General features: G+C 37.5%; 1 protein-coding gene across 1 annotated transcript in view; it reads left to right on the forward strand.

Moving 5' to 3' along the window:
* The window catches only part of EPHA6 (EPH receptor A6), a 420,557-nt gene that overhangs the window by 208,303 nt on the left and 199,120 nt on the right, over window positions 1–13,134 (forward strand). The gene's annotated exons all lie outside the window — the stretch shown is intronic.

Raw genomic sequence — 13,134 nt, forward strand, 5'->3', positions numbered from 1 at the left:
TTGTTGTACTTCTGACTTGTTAATGACTGTCTTGTTTCATGTCAGAACCAAGTAGAGCAAGCAGGCAGTGGAGACACTTGTCTCATAGTAGCAACAGTTATGAACACAACAGATCAGTTACTCAAACATATTTTGATACAAAAAGGTTTATATTGGAATGACACTGAAACAATATGATGAAGGTGAACATCAAAATTTGATTTAATTTTGTGGTATTATTTTGCAATAATCTGTGCTTAAATGACAGAGTCCATCAGCCTTATTTAGAGGCTACAAGAGATAGAAACTGCAATGCGTTTTTATCAGATTTCTGGTATTTTGTCAAAATTATATGGTTTCACATCAAACTGGACAATCACATGCATTACAACAAAAGATACAACGTCTTATGAGAGCATAATCCGAAGCCTGCCTCTCCCAAAGCAGAAAACACATGTCATCATTTCCAACTGGCTACAGGACCTTGCACAAGCGTAAAATTTAATGTTAATCAGTGGCTTTACTCCTAGAGATACAGGAAAGAAAATCATGGTGTCTGTTTCTTAAGCAGTAATAAGCTGACCTTCTTGCTGTTTCTCTCCTTCTTGCTGTTTCTCTGTCCCCATCTGAAAGTCACAATGGAGCTAACGGATAAGTGAGAAGATCACAAAGAACAGCAATATAAGCCAAGACATGAAAAACAGATGTAATGATTTTAAGCTCTGTGGATATCAGAATTTCCTTCCTTGGCAGCCCTTCTCTATTGAGATTATGCAGCTTTAATGATGCTAAACTTGAAAAAAATTCAAACAATTTAAATAGTATAGCTAGAGAGAGGAAACAGATGATTGCTTAGAATATTTGGTAGCCAAACCAAGATAAATTTATTTTCATGCACTAGTGGAGCTCTTTCAAGTTTCGATCCATCACCATAGTAAACTACACTATGACTTGCACTAACCACTTTTTGTTTATCAATATTAAAATAACAATCAGGTGAATTAAAATAGACTAATGTATACACTTTACACCTTAGTAAAGTTACACCTACACCTAGTAAAGTTTACACTTGCACTTCAGTCTGTTTACACTTTAGTCTGTTTCTACAGTAAAAGTACTATTTTCTGTTCTTTTATAAAGTCTACAGAGTACTTTTTTTTTTAACTATTAACTTCTCTGCGCTCCTAGGTGTGGGGAGATAAATGCACTGCTGGCATTTTCCAATACTCTTGTATAGGTATTATTTTTCTCCCTAAATCACTGACTGGCCTGCATGCACAGCTCTTGAATGCACCTTTTATTAGTAAGTCAAAACAGATGTGTTTTCCTCTATCAAAGCTATGTAATAGGTAGAATGAGAGACATACAATCCAGCTCCCACAGTAAGCAGGTCACTTATTTGAGCAGAGGAGTAGCTATGTAACAGATTTGCATGACCAGATTCTAGAGCAGAGAGGTGAATAATCTAGTCCTGCAAAATACTCTGCCTATTTGCAGTATCAAATTACAAAATGTGATTTTATACAACGTTGATCCATGTTGTTTATATTTAAATATTGCTGACGAAGCGTAGATTACAATTATACCACTGTGTAAGTATAATGGCCAAAGGTGAATAAGATTTGTATATTGAAAAAAAAAAGAAAAAAAAAAAAAAAAGATTGACAGTGTCTATCTCAAAGTCGGAAAATAGTCACATGGGCTTTAACAAATTCATTCTCCTTCACCTCAAGCTCTGTATATAAAATAGCACAGTCTGTGTACGTCAGGTGTGTGTACAGCAAGTGTCATCTTTCAGACTTCCCAGCAACCGCAGAAGAGGAAAATAACAGCATTTGTTTTATCAGGAGTTGTGTCAAAATACAGATGATGATGCAGAACTATAAGAAATGTGATAAATGAGAGGAATCTACCACAAAGACATCCCTCTCATGGAGATTTTAAAAATGGAGCTGAAGTTCAAAAACAATATAAGCATGAAAAGTTCACATATTTTCTTAAGGTCTTAAGGAGACATTATAAATTCAGAAAACAGTATCCATTTGCCTTAGGTACTGTTACACACATGAGTCAGTAAAAAGGAACAGATTTTGCAGCCCCATCCATATCCCTTTTTACCTGACATTTGTATTTGAAAATATAAGAGGTTTTGTTCTTACAATATAAGAAATTGAATGTCTTCATCAGATATAAACAATACTGAAGTCTCAACAGACTGCATCAGTTTCTTAACTTTAAGAAACTGCAAGATTTTAAAGTTTATAAGCATGAATATCCATAAGATTCCAGGATGATATTTGCAAAACTATCAAGAAGACACTGGGGACTTTAGGGCAGCGTGCTGTCTTTTAGTTATAACCAGTAGGAATTCTACAGCTCATAAATGAAAATCACTTCTGGTCATGTTGCCCCCAAGGTTTCATGAAAGGTCTATCAGCTTACAGAAATCTGGGAGCCATCTAACAAAAGACAGTGAGCGCTCCACAAAATGAGGCTGTTTCCAGTGATTTTATAGGTAACATAAATTAGGGATGGTGAACCCTGAAGACACAGGAGCATTCTTCCATGCATATCTAGAACAAGCAGAACAAGGGAAAAAGGTTAGACTGTGCAAGGTATGCATGATAGTTATATCTGTAGTCTTGGGCAACAAGTTGCACACAGAGAACCATAGAGAGATGAAGCCCATAATCTCTCTGTGAAAAATAGATTCACATCTTCTGAGAAAAATAGTACCATGTAATTGAGAAGTAGAGAAGGAAAGTTATACAAGGATATTAATAAACTGTAAACATGGAAGCCATACATTAATTTAAAAATATAATAAAGAGGCTCAGTAATTTGACTGCTTTAAAGCACCTTTTTCCACATGACCTTCGTTTTTTCAATGAATTACTACAAAATATGCAGACCCATAACTTTAACAAAATATTGTTTGCCTTTCTATCAGTCTCTGAAAGTGAAAATCTTGAGAACATTTTAAAAATGCACTCGTGTGTATTTATGTAGTTGGCTGATATAGATTCACTCTTTTCTGCAGCTTTTCACCCAAAAGTGCAGTGAACGTAATCAGTTCGGGATGCTATGGGTTTCTGTTGCAATGAAGACAGAAATTTTTCAATTGTATAAATATTTATGTGCTATAACCAGAGGTGGAGTAGTATGATCCTGAACTAATACTGTATGTTGAGGCTTGGTAGTTGAAATGTCTTATTTCTGGTAGATTTTGAATCATTCTGAAGACTCCGCGATTAGAAACATTTGACATATTGGATTATAAGTGAGTCCTGCTATAGCAACACACAAAGAATCCATTAAATGTTTCACCTTATAGATCTAAGATGTACTTTGAAAAGCATTTCTTCATAGATCTTCTTCGTAGTGTTCATATATACTAAACATTTGCAAATTATCTCCGTTGATACAGGATATCTTCAGAATTCTACAGTCTGTTATCTACTCATTCTTTTTCACTATATTAAGATAATGAAAGATATTGTGAAAGATATTAAATATCTTTCACAAATAGCAAAGTACTTTCAGAAAAAAAGATCTTTCATAGGCATTATTGTCTTTCTCTTCAAAAGCCGGACGCCAAATTTCAATACATCCTCAGTTTTATTGCTAAAAGAAGTCAGTTGTTTCCTTCATACTTTAAAACTATCTCAGACTCTGACTTTTAATTTTTTGAAAGATTCCAGGGCATCATAATCTATTTACCTACAAACAGACTGAATTCTCAAATCAGATGAAGGATAAGATATGACCTTGTCACAGCTTCGTAATGAAGCTTAGTCCTTCTGTAGGAATTCTCTCATGGGAAATAAAACAGGTACACAGTGGATATAAACCATACCAGCTGCATTGAGGTGCTGTAGTTAAACTGAAAAATGCTTTTTCCTCCCCTCTTCCACCCAAACTCTCGAAGTTAATCATCAAAAATTAGCACTCCCTGAGATCTGTGTTAAGCATACCAAGCTGTATACATATCAGAAACTATATTAAGTTCTCCCACATGGCCCAAATACACCAGCTGGATGTTTTCTGCTACAGGATAATATGTAAGTAGCAGACAAAGCTGGTCTATAGGGAAGAGATTTTATAAAATGCACCCTAGCAATATCCCAAGGCATTGCAGTGACATCTTGAAATGAAGTATCTTCTAGAGCACGATGCGGAATGACTGGCTGATATTTCACTTCCTTGACTTTTGGTGAAATTTGCACCAGTGCCAAATCCCTTTGACAAAATACTTCGTTTTTTGGCAGATTTAGTTTGCAAATTACAGGTAGTTTTCACATAAAAATTTTAATGCACCTCTCAAATGACACTGAGTGGACAAGATATGTGGGATGTCAGATATGACTGTTCCTCCACTCCAGTATCATTTAGAGTTGAACTAATAAATAAGAAAAAATAGCCAGGCAGTAGAGGTAAAGGGGAAATTTGTTTCCCAGTGAGATTCTAAAAGGAGATGAAGAGCTGATGGTGCAGATAGGTAGATGAAAGCACCAGATTTAAGGAATTAGAAAGCTGTACGACCTTGTTAATTTTTCTATCAGTTTACAGCTGTATTTAATTAACTTGAGGAGTGAAACTCTTTCTTAAACTCTGATATTAAACAAACACTGCTATTTCTTGAATATTCATTAGCATGAATTAAAATGAAACATTCTGGGTAGAAAAATACATAAGAGAGTTTGTGAAAAATGCCTTGATAGTAGTAACATGAAGATTTAAGAACATCAATGTGTAACAAATTTTGAATGGCAGAATTATTCTTACAAAGATTAATGTGGAAAATTTTATACAAGAAAGTAATTTTCTCTTGCTGAATTGTATGCCTACAGTACTGTTCTGTAGTTTAAAGCAAATCTCTCTGTCTAGAAACACATGCACTATATTACTTCAAAGCCATAGAAGTGTGTATGTACAATATATTACATACAGTGTACTTTGACAGCAAAAGATTTGTCACTAGGCGCACGTACAAAGATATGAACTGATATCATTGCTATTTTTCCCATATTTTTTGAGGAGTAGAGAATCTGATGTTATGTTCAGTGCCACACTGAAAGCTAGCATAGAAGCAGCATGCTTCTTGGAGCCCTGGAGACACATCACACTGACTTTTACTTACGTGCTCAGAGTGTTTCGTTCCAGCCTCTTTTCCCAAATGAATTGCCAGTTTAGGGTGTGTGTCTCATCACTGTTAAGGACAACAGATGCTGCTGTGTAAGTTTAGTGAAGAAGACATTTCATCATCTTATTTTGTAAAGATGAATTCATCTCTGCTCAGGCTATATGTACATATTGTTTCTCTTCTCTCCTTTTTTCTCTCTGCCATAATACTTGGCCCTACCCAAGGATCAACTGGGATCTTAGTGTCAAGGAAAGTCACATATTTTCATTGGTCAAGATACAGACAGTTTAGATAAGAAGCTGCATCATTTAGATAAGACAGTGCCCTGAATTTCTAGGTGGCATTTTGGAAAATTGAATCAAAATGAGCTTCTTCTCTTCTTTAGCCCGATGCCTTTCTGTGAGGACTGTGAGATGTGTCAGATTTATTGACTCTTGACCTCTGTATTACTTAATCAATCCATCCAGTCTTTTCAGATCTTTAGTTAGTATTTTCAGTTGTGTTTAATTGAGTTAGAAGGATCGTTGCTTTTCAGATGCAACTATGGTGAAACTTCTTTGTTTCCCTCATGTGCCAGCTATTTCTTCCTTGGATCAGATGTTGATTTTATTTTGAATTTTTAAATCATGAATAGTAACATATGCACCAGCTCCAAACTACATGAAGCTGAATGGAGGTGCTGGTGTATCGCGTTCTTCAGGAGCTGGCACATATCAGCTGGTGTTGCTAAGGCTGGATTGCTAGAATGTACTGCTTCTTTCTCCAGGTATATTCTTCTACTCTTTCTAGATGTACTATAGCATGCTTGATGCCCTTGCAGGAAAAGCTTGTAACAAGAGGGAAGATTCCTTCAGGTATCAGGCCAGTCAATAAGTTTTTTAAATATAAAATAGTATTAATGTTAGTATTGAAGAATTAACTGGACAATTCTTAGCCTCATGCTAACCACTTTTTTTTAATGAATTTAATTTTCTTGCAGTATTTTTCAATTACTTGAGTTGGTTGAGGCATAAGTAGAAATTTACTGCCTACAAATTAATAATCTACTGCCTACAAATTACAGTGTTTCAGTCACGACTAGAAGCAAGAAATGTAGGGCCCGTGAAATACTACATTTTTGTTACATCTTCAGCATGTTCTTATATAAACAAGAGCACTGAGAGGTTTGGACATGTAAGATCTTGTGGCCAGTTGCACTGAACACAAGCACTGGTGCTTGACCAAAGCGGCAGGAGCAGATGGGCATGTCACTTTAAGCTCATGGCTCCACAGAGCACTTACGGCTTTCCCAGCCATTGAGAGCTCCTGGGAAATGAGCCATGTCTGGGAAATGTTTTTAAAAAATAATCACTACAAATGCACTTTGGGAGATACTCATTAAAATGAAATCTCCTAGCTTATTTTAGCATAGTAAGTGATGTTAAGCAAGCTTCTCAGTTTTGCTATTCTGCTGTTATTAACCTAGTTTCCCAAGGGAAGAACTGTGAAAGGCTGAGATTCTAAAAAGGGAAGAAAATAGGTCTCTGAACTGTTGAAAATGAGAGTGAATGATTATGAGACTCTGACCAGATACAGTTTTTGCCTGTGGGAACGAACCTAAAGACCTTACAGCAGCCATTATTAATGACACTGAAATAATTACAATTAGGTGAAAAAGAGATCTTACTTCTAAATATCAACTGCATGTAATAAAGAGTTTATCAAGGAAGTTCAGCACCTGGTTTGGCCTGTCTTCTAATAGCTTTCTTCAGTTGTTTCAAGCTAGCTTCTAAGCTTTTGTGTTTTATAATAAAGCAGTCTACGGAACTATTACTGTGGTCATTCTTGCTGAATAAAAAAAGTCTTGCAGAGGAACACAGTGCTGTTTAGGTGGCTCTAGTGGATTTGATTTAAAAAAAAACAAAAAACCATGATTCATTCTCTGCTGATCTTGTTTACTTGTCTGTAGACAATACGCTTTCCCCCAGGGAGAATCGTGTGCACAATACATGTTCTAGAAACTGCAAGAAGAGCTGCACAAATGTAGAAGTGCATTAATGGTTTTGAATGACTTGTTTTCAAAGTCTTTCAAAGGTGTGTGCATGGAAATTTTGCAAATTATATAGCACAACAAACTTAACACCACACAGCTAGTTCCATGCCTCAGAGAAATTTAAGGAAGCTAAATCCACTGATAGTACAAGTTGATTCCTAAGAGAAGATATTATCAATTTTTTCTTCTAGCTATTCAGCAATTTAACTTCAAAAAAACCCTTCTTTTTATAATTTATCGCCACAGTAAGAATGATAATGTAAGCCACAGGAATCTATTGTTAAGTGTCAGTGTGTGATTGGGTGAGCTGAAAAAACAGAAGAACGTCTTATTTTATAGTGCATTAAAGTTCAGCTCACTCCCAAGAGCAAACCATATATGATTTTGGTTAGTGTGTTGTAAAAAAAGTAATGTTGTCTTTTCAGAGTCGATATATCAATTGCGCAGAAGGGAATGTTAACCTTTAACATTCTGAATCTCGAATTGGCAAATAAGAGAATGCACTCTAAACTTAAAATATTGTTATTATTGTTAATATTATTAGCCAGTTTCAGTATAGTCACCTTTGAGTGTAGAAACACTAAGTTTTAGTAACATCTGAATCTTAATGAAAGTTTTAACTCTCTCAGGTGCCATAACATGCAGTCAAGTGTCAGACTTTTATTTTGAAAGTTTGACATATTTCCAGAAAAAGAACAGTGAATTTCATGAGCAGCATTCTAGCTTAGTGTGTAACTAGTATGGCTGCTAACTGACCATCTATGCAAGAATAATTTCCTTATTTGTAAGTTAAATACAATGTCCACATAACCATTACTCTAAAACTTGTCAGATATTTCCTTTTCGCTTTCTTAAAATAAATATTTAGTTCCCAAAAGCGTTCATCTGTGAGCCCAAACTGTTTTAAAAACAGTAGCTGGGTCAGTGTTTTAATAATACATAAGCACTTTTCAAAAATTGCTCTTTCCCAACCATAAAGATGAGTTCACAGAATAAATCAAGAATATATGTACTTTGAGACATGAGCAAGGTTATAACTTTGTCTAAATGAAGGAATGTTCCAGTACAAAATATTATTTCACTTGCACTTTTTCTGCACTACTTAATACTGGATATAGTTAGATATATTTGGATATATAGGATATATTTAGGATATATTTGAACAAATAGAAGTGAATATACATGTATTCCTTTTTAGGGTAATAGAGAATGTTCTTTCTTTTCCTCTTCTTATTTTTCTTCTTAGACTGTGTATCAAGTGTGCAGTAATCATTCAGAAGGATAGATTCCAGTTTTATTTTTTTTTCCACACAAGAATGGAAATATAACCACTGACTCCATAATATAGACAACCTCTTTTGTTTTACATTTTTACATCCCCAAAGCAGTTATGCTAATAGAAGAGGGGAAAATACACAGAGAAAAAGGAAGATGTTTTAGGGACAGCCATTCTATTTTAATGCAATAAGCCAAATTAGTTTCCATGTTTAATATTATTATATGCCTTGTACAGGTATACTGAATAAAAGTTGTGCTACATTCTTTTTGATAGAATCAAAAATGGAGATGAGACAAGCCTTTCATTTATAAGTATGATTTCATTAGCTAACTCAAATTTGTGGAAAGGGTATGTTATTTATTAATTCCTACATAGTTTTTTATTTTACTCCACTACAATAGTTAATATTTATTTGGTTGACATAAAGAAAAGTAATTTTATATATATATATATTTAATACATTAGTATTAATAGTTTCAAAGTGCCCTTTCTTCATGTTCTTGTCAGGGAGGCTGAGTTAACAACTTATTATTATGTACTCCTTACTGAGCTGTTAATAGCCTTAGAGTCTTTTCCAGGAATTCACCTGCTGCTCATAAAAACATTTATGTTGCTGTAGGAATTTCAGACAGTTGATACATCTTCTGTTTGTAGTGACCTTGATAGAACTATCTGTTATTCTTCCATATATTGCCAAAAGGTCTAGCTTATTGTTATGATATATGTTATCACAATAACAATTGCTTTGTGAATGAGCTTTTTAAAGCTGTTCTTTTTAAAAAAGATATTGTCACATTTCTAAATTTCCTTAATTTTTTTTCACAAGAAAAATTTAAGTTTTTAATAACTGAAAATACATTCCTTTAAATTATGCTAGTTAAATTAGAAATATACATTTATATGATAGAAAATAAAATCAGAATTTGCTTTCAAAGTGCAAAATGATCATTTCTACTAACATATAAGATTGCTATGTCCTTTGTAATGTCCATTGAACTACATAGAAAACGATTTAACTGCTGGATCTCATGGTATAATTCTAGAAAAATGGCACACAGGTAGACAAAAAGCATAATACAATGAGTGAACAATTGGCTGATGGCTCTGGCTCAAAGAAAATACAGCAAGGTGCTGAGGGCACCACTGCTGCACAGATGGGGAGCATTTCCAGGAAGATGTGAACCATACGCTGAGGTTGGAAGGGCCCTCTTCAGGTCGACTGATCCCAGAACAACAGCAAGAACTCAGTTCTTCTCAACTGATGCTAATCTCAGTTTTGCAATACTTAACAGTGCCAGTATTAGTAGCCTGTGTATTGTTTTCCAAAGCCTTGAAGTTAGAAATTTATTTGGTCACAGCCAAGACAGATGCATGAGGAAAATATTTGATTGAATTTCATTTTTATAATAAGACCCCCTATCTAGATGACTTAGGGAAGACAGTAGATGTAGCCTTCTGGATTTCAGCAAAACTCTCAGTGCTGTTTCTCAGAGTTTACTTCTGGATCAAATGGCCAGTGTACAGCTGAACAAAAACATAGTACAGTTAGTACTTGGTCAGGCTCAGAGAGCTGTGGTAAATGGGGTTATATCAGGCTGGCAACCAGTCACTAGCAGGGTTCCCCAGGGCTCCATTTCAGGGCCAGTTCCCTTCGCTGTTTTTGTAAATGACCTGGATGCAAAACTTGAATGCATACAAAGTCTGTTTGTGGACAGTGCTAAACTGGGAAGACGTGCTGTCTCCCTCAAAGGCAGAGAGGCCTTGCAGAGAGATGATGACCAACTGAGGGTCTGGGCAGTCACAAATCGCATGGAGCTCAACAAGAACAAGCTCTGGGTTTGGCACCTGCGAGAGGGCAACCTGGATCTATGTACAGACTGGGGTTGGGTTGGAGAGAAGCCCTGCAGAGTGGGATCTGGGGATTCTGGTTAAGAAGAATTTGCATATGAGTCAGCAGCATGCCCTGGCAGCCTAAAGGGCCAGCCGTACCCTGGGGAGCACCAGGCAAGCAAGCACAGACGCGTGAGGGAAGGGGTTGTCCTGCCCTGCACAGGATGCAGATTTAGGTGCAGCAAAGTAAGACGGACGTAGAAGTACTACAGAGTATTCAAAGGATGGCAGCAAAGGTGTTGAACAATGTGAAACGCAAGGTGTCTGGTGAGTGGTTCAGGTCCCTCGATTTGTTCAGCACACAGCAGAGGAGCTGAGGGGAGGCCTCGTGGCAGCTGCAGCTCTTCACAGGGAGCCTAGGGGCAGCGCTGAGCTCTGCTCTGTGTGACAGCGACTGGGCCCGAGGGAACGGCATGGAGCTGTGTCAGGGGAGGGCAGCTGTGACAGGTTCGTCACCAGAGGGTGGTTGGGCCCTGGAACAGGCCGTGGCCCCAAGATGCTGGCATTCAGGAAGCCTCTGAACGTCAAGCTTAGAAGTGTGGTTTGAATTTGGGGTGGTGCTGTGTGGTCCCAGGGGTTTGAGTCCATGATCCTTTATGGGTCTCTTCCAACTCAGGTAATGTTTCTGTGATTTTGTGAACAAAGAAATACTAAAATTTCATGTAAGATACACTTACCTTCTGATTGCTTACATTAAAAAATGTTCACATCTACAGAGATACAATTTTCAGTGCTTATGGAAAAGGGAGCTACCTCGTGGAAAGCTGAAAAAAATTGCTTTTGGCGGCAAAACAATGGCATTGTAGTGAAGTAGTCACTCCTTACACAAACTGTGGTAAGGAAGATGATGAAGCTGAAAAATGCAAGTCATGCCAGAGCAAAAGGAAAAGGAAATTTGAATTAGAGGTCTGAATAAATTGGAAGTCTTCACAAATCCAGAATAAGTCATCTCTGGAAAAGATTCTCTTTGGGTAATTAAAACTACAACTTTGTTGGATTCACTTGGCTTGCAACCTTCAAGAGGCAGGTGCCTTTGTTTCTCATTTGTTCCCTGTTTGTTTCAGTGTCTCTGTAACTTTCTATTCTTTAATTGCTGCACAAGTCAGACAGACCTCCTTTTCCTCCTCAATGCATGCATTTTGTGTATGGCTGGATTCCTTCAGTAGTTTTCCCTGAGTCATTAGATATTACATAACACAAAAGTGGGGGTGTGCAAATATGCACTGTTGCTCTTTACAGTCCTACAAAGGTTTTACAGAAATGCGGGTGTTATATTTTGTTCTTGCCTTTGGTGCTTTAAAGCAGTTTTTTGCCATGTTTAGTCTCAGTGGATTGAACTAGGGTTCAGCTTCTCCTCTGTTGTGCCTTTTTCACCTGCATACCTTTCTTTACTTCATATACATAAGATAGGCTGCAGTGTTTGAATCTAGTGATATTAAATTTACAAAATATATATATGAAAAACACACTAATCACAGTATTTTTTATGTATCAAAACAAGAACAATGTTATTCAAAGTTTAACATGTATTATCCTTCAGTAAATCAAACATCAAACATTCCTTTCTATTGTCTGAAAAAGACCACACAAGTCAGTAGAGTTCTGTACAGTCTCAGATGCACTTCTTGAAAAGCAATGCAATTATTGAAATCTCCCAGCTGCTTCAGATCATGCATGGGAACTTTCTTGAAAGGTGAATCCGTAACCCATCTAAAACTGCATCACAGTTACTGCTATTATGATTTTAGAAAACTACCTTTGAGTTCTCAGCAGCATGTTTGAAAGGATTCATCTCACAAACATAAGGAGAAGATAGTTTAGGGCACGTCAGACAATATTTCTGATAAAGATATTACTTTTTTCGTGTGAAGGCTGCATTCTTTCTTTCTTTTGTGTTTATTTTTGTAACAAAGAAATATTGCATTAGGATACTGCCATCGACGGCTATAGACTCTTTAGGAGAGATAGGCGAGGTAGGAGGGGTGGGGGAGTTGCTTTCTATGTCAGAGATTGGATAAACTGTGAGGAGCTCCCTACGAGAAACAGTCAGGAACAGGTTGAGAGCCTGTGGGTTAGGATTAGAGATGGGACTAATATAGGTCAGCTGGTGTTAGGGGTATACTACAGACCACCTGATCAAGGGGAGGCTGTTGACGAGGCTTTCTTGCTCCAGATGCGTGAGATGTCTGGCTCACGGGCTCTTGTCCTGGTGGGGGACTTCAACCATCCGGACATCTGCTGGAAAAACCACACGGCGAGCTGCAAGAGCTCCAGAAGGCTCTTGGAATCCATTGACGATAGCTTTCTGGTTCAGGTATTGGACAGACCGACCAGAGGTGAAGCGTTGCTGGACCTTCTGCTTACCAACGCTGAGGAGATCATCAAAGGCGTCAAGGTTGGAGGCTGCCTGGGCTCCAGCGACCACGCCCTGGTTGAGTTTGTGATCTCAAGCGATGTGGGCCTGGCAAAGAGCAGGATCAGGACACTGAACTTTAGAAAAGCAGACTTCAAGCTACTCAATGGATTGCTGGCGAAGATCCCCTGGCGCGCTGCCCTCAAAGACGAGAATGTTGAGGAGAGCTGGCTGCTCTTCAAGGATGCCCTCCTGGAAGCACAAGAGGTCTCAATTCCTCTGAATAAGAAAGTGGGCAGGCGGGGTAGGAAACCGGCATGGCTCAGCAAGGACCTGCTGGGAGAACTGAGGGCGAAGAAAGGGGTGTACAAGCTCTGGAAACAAGGCTGTGTCACCTGGGAAGAGTACAGGGATGCCATCCGGACTTGCAGACGTGGGATCAGGGAAGCCAAGGCGCA

Source organism: Centrocercus urophasianus, unplaced genomic scaffold, assembly GCF_019232065.1.
Source record: "Centrocercus urophasianus isolate 14NV4802_14NV808 unplaced genomic scaffold, USGS_Curo_1.0 seq_12, whole genome shotgun sequence".
NCBI lineage: Eukaryota > Metazoa > Chordata > Aves > Galliformes > Phasianidae > Centrocercus > Centrocercus urophasianus.